Source organism: Penaeus vannamei, chromosome 18 (genome assembly GCF_042767895.1).
Source record: "Penaeus vannamei isolate JL-2024 chromosome 18, ASM4276789v1, whole genome shotgun sequence".
Lineage (NCBI taxonomy): Eukaryota > Metazoa > Arthropoda > Malacostraca > Decapoda > Penaeidae > Penaeus > Penaeus vannamei.
In genome coordinates, this window is record NC_091566.1 from 39,759,973 (window position 1) to 39,764,972 (window position 5,000).

Here is a 5,000-nt window from a genome sequence, read left to right on the forward strand (position 1 = left end):
ACCCTTCCTCCCTATCCCCCTTTCCTCCCATCCTCACATCCTCCGTCTCACCCTTCCTCCATCCTCTCTCGCGTCCTCCCTTCCACCCTCGCAGCCTTCTTCCCTTCCTTCCACCTTCCCACACGCTAACTCCCCCTCCCCCCCGATCCATCCCTCCCTCCCTGCCTTCTTCCTTCACTCTCTCCCTCCTCCCCTTCCTCCTCTCTCTCCCTTCCTCCCTCTTCCTCCTCTTCTTCCCTCTTTCCCTTCCTCCCTCCTTCCCTCCCCTCTCTCCTTTCTTCCCTCCTTCCCTCTTTTCTCCCCTTCTTCCCCTCTCGCCTTTTCTCCCTCCTTCCTTCCCTTTCTTCCCTCTCTCCCTTTCTCCCTTTTCCTTCACTCTCTCCCTACCTTCCCTTCTTCCACTCCCTCCCTCTCTCCCTTCTTCCTTCCTCCCCCCCTCCTTCCCCTCCCCCTTCTTCCCCTCTCTCCCTTCCTCCCTCCTTCCTTCCCCTCTTTTCCTTCCTCCCTCCTCCCTCCCTTCTTCCCTTCTTTCCCTTCTCTCCTGCCCTCCCCTCCCCCTTCTTCACTCACTCCTGACGCGCCTTCCTTCCCCTCCCTCGCTTCCTGCCTCCTTCCCCTCCCTCCTCCCTTTCTTCTTCCCCTCTCTCCCTTCCTCCCTCCCTTCTTCCGCTCTCTCCCTTCCTCCCTCCTTCTTTCCCCTCTCTTCCTCCCCCCCTCCTTCCTTCCCCTCTCTCCCTTCCTCCCTCATCCCTCCTTCCTTCCCCTCTTTCCCTTCTTCCCTCCTTCCTTCCCCTCCCCCCTTCCTTCCCTCACTCCCGACGCGCCTTCTGAGAACGAAGAGGAGACTGATCTTAATTTTTCCCCTCCTTCCGGCCAGAGGGAATTGCTGATCTCCCGCGGAGGAGGAATTACTAATAGGAGCCGGAGTGGGCGTTCCTTATTACCGGTGTGCAAGTGAGCAAACACTCGTCTCGTCTACGCACATGCTTTTGGGCTCAGACAGGCACGGAAGAGTGGAGGCGGACACGGACACACATGCGCGGGTAAATGTACATACGTACACTTACTCGAGGGTGTATGTGATCATACACACAGGCATACACACGGACACACGCACACGCACACTTACTCAAGGGCATATATAATCACACACACAAGCATACATACACACACACAGACACACACATACACTCTTACTCAAGGGCATATATAATCATACACACAAGCATTCATACACACACATAAACATACATACACACACACACGCACGCACACACACATACACACAATTGCTCAAGGGCATATATAATCAAACACACAAGCATTCATACACACACATTCGCACGCACATACACTACACACAATTACTCAAGGGCATATATAATCACACACACAAGCATACATGCACACACGCGCACACACACACACACACACACACACACACACACACACACACACATGGAAACATGCATATCACAAATACTTCCCCACAGTACAAAAAGAACGGGAAACACCCATGATATATTCACACACATCATGTGCATACAACGAGGCACGAAAACGCACACACACACACAAAAACACTAACCACCACATACACATTCCGCACGAATGGAAATGCAACCATACACCCAAAAATGCCTGTAACATCACACGCCCACACACATACATAAACCCCCATAGCTATAAACAATAGTCAGATTCGGAATTCTAATTTAAATCGGGAATCCCCCGGTCAAAAAAAAAAAAAAAAGAGAAAAAAAAGTTCCCAACGCCCATATCCATGTTACTGAAATATATATACGAATCTGTGCAAGTTTTGTCCTAATGGAAAATGTATTCAATGGAAATTGAAATAATGATTGTATTTGTAAAAAAAATGGAACCATGCTTTCAGAATATATGAATAGTAGAAATCGCCTAAAAATATTATAAGGATGATATCAGTAAAAGGGTGTCATGATATCAAATTCATACGTATTAGCAAAAAATACAAACGAAATGTGAACGGGATATGAAATAACGAAATATAAATATCATGGCATCATATATAACGCGACAGTGTGATTTCATACAATATATGATATGGCAGCGTAAGAGACAGCAATAACATTAAAACGATGTATGCTATTACACACATAATTATTCTAACTAATCATATCACAATTTCAAAATTTCAAACGGTTCCTTATATGGCTCAAGAAAAACACAAGCGCTTTGGAAGAAAAAGAAAAAGAAAGTTATACATATTTTACGGTCCTTTTATTAATGAGCTAAGTGTGGCTGTGTGACTCCACTTCTTTGCTTCTTTCACTGATCCTGATGAATAATCATATATCAAAAGAAGAAGAAGAAGAAGAAAACAAGAAAGGACTTTAATCTTGTTTCTCCTTATTATTGTTATTTCAATCACATAACACTACATTAAATCCTACCCTTGGGAACTGTCAATCATCCTCTTAAACCTACCATCATTTCCCCCACACATTGCACCGTCACCATCACCTCCTCCCTCGCAGCTGCTTCCACCATCGACCACCATACAACGTTGCTTCGTCCCCGTTTCCGCTGCACAAAGCATGCCAACCTCCGCCCTCACTCTCATCACCACTTCATCTCCACCACTACGCTCCCCACAGCGCCCCTCCTCTCACCATACACCAGACCCCCTACCATTCCCCCCTCTTAAGCGACCGCCACTTACCCCTGCGCCTACACTGCCAACACTACTTCGTTACCATCACTGCCAACAACACTGCCACCAAAGCCCACATCCACCCTTTCTCCACCACTTACTCCCCCTTCTATGGTCCATCACCATTGTTGTCACTCATCACCACTGCCAAAGCTACCATCACCACCACCTGCACCACGGCTATTGCCAACAAAGCTACCACCACAACCAACTTGTTCATCATTGCCAACACTATAACCACTATTATCGCCACATACAACACTACCACCCATACCACCATCACTATGACTATTTCCACCAACACTACTATCATAGCCAACATCATTCACCATTGTCAACACTTCTGCTACCACTCCCCCCCCACCCACCCACTCGCCCCCCCACACCCGCCCGCCCGCCCGCCGCCCGTCGCGAACAAAGGCTGGCAAGCACACCTCACAGATTCCATTATGATCTCGGGGCGTCGTGGAACCACCTGGAGATTTACCGGAAATTATCACACGATGAGACCCCTTCCCCCCTCCCCCTCCTCCTTCCCCTCCTCCTTCCCTTTCTCCTTCCCCTACCATACCCCTCCTTTCTGTCTCGTCCCCGACACTCTTCTCCTCCTTCTCTCTCCCTCTCTCTCACTCGCCCACTCCCTCCCTCCCTCTCTCTCTCTCTCCCCCCCCCCCTCTCTCTCTCTCTCTCTCTCTCTCTCTCTCTCTCTCTCTCTCTCTCTCTCTCTCTCTCTCTCTCTCTCTCTCTCTCTCTCTCTCTCTCTCTCTCTCACCTCTCTCTATCTCTCCCATCACCCCTGTCTTCTCTCTCTCTCTCTCTCCCTCCCTCCCTCTCTCTCTCTCTCTTCTCTCTCTCTCTCTCTCTCTCACTCTCTCTCTCTCTCTCTCTCTCTCTCTCTCTCTCTCTCTCTCTCTCTCTCTCTCTCTCTCTCTCTCCCACCACCCCTCTCTTCTCTCTCTCTCTCTCTCAACCCCATCGCCCACTCCCCGCCACCCTCTTCCACCCCCTACACCCTCCCCTACTCCCAGGGATAGGCAAATCCTGCATAGAACATGGAGGTTTGTATCTCATAGCGCCACATAGCGTGTTGATATTTTGATTTATGAGGTCGCGAGGTGAGGTTTCCTCTTGTATTTCGCATATGGCAATGTTATTTATTGTTTTTATATGTTAATGATGTTACTGATGGTGATAGTGATGATAATAATTGATATGATTATTGTTCATGTTAGAATTATTAACATTACCATTTTATTATCATAACTATTATTATCATTATCATTACGGCTATTATTATTGTTATTTCTGTAGTTTTTATTATCATCATTATCATTTCTATTACCGTTATGATTATTATAATTATTGGCATTATTAGTATCATCATTATTGTTATTGTTATTATTATCAACTTTATTACCATGATCATTGTTATCATTGTTATTATTTTCCTTATTATTATTGATATTATCATTATTAGCATCATTAGCATTCTTACTACTATCATATCAATTTTATTATTACTTTTATCCTTATTATTTTGTTTTTATTGTGATCATTACTCTCATCATTATCACCAATAGTAACAGTGTCAGTATTATTACTATTACTGTCCCCGGTATTATCTTGTATATCTTCCCTATTTTCTTTTTCTTTCTCTTTCTTCTCCATCTCCTGTTTTCTTATAACTTTATCTTCCCTCGTCTTCCTTTCTTTCTTCTACACCTTCTACTTCACTCTCTCCTAAATCTTTTTCTTTTCTCTCTTCTCCATCTTCATCTGCTTCTCCCTCTCCTCCTTCCACCCTTCCGTGCCCTCCCTTCCAATTTTCCTATATCATTCTCTTTCCCATCTTCTTCTCCCTCCCTCCCATCTTATTCTTTCCTCTCGTTTTCTTCTTCTTCCTTTCCTTTTCTGCCCCCTTTTTCTCCTTCTCTCTCTTCTCCAACTTCTACTACTTCTCCTATTTTCCCCTTTTCTCTCCCTTTTCTTTATTTTCTTCTCCTACCTCACTTTATCTTCCCCTTCTGCTTTCTGTTCGTCACCTTCTTCTACCTCTTCTTTACCTCATCTTCTCCTGTCTCTCCTCCAACTTCTACAACTCCTTCTCACCCTCTTCTTCTTCCTCTCTTCATCTACTTCTCTCTCTCCCTCCTCTTCTTCTCCTTCTCATCTACTTCCACCTCTCCTTCATCTTCTCCTATCTCTCCTCCACCTTCTACAGCTTCCTTTAACCCATCTTCTCTTCATCTACTTCTCCGTCTCCCCCATCTTCTCCTTCTCATCTACTTCTCCCTCTCCCCCATCT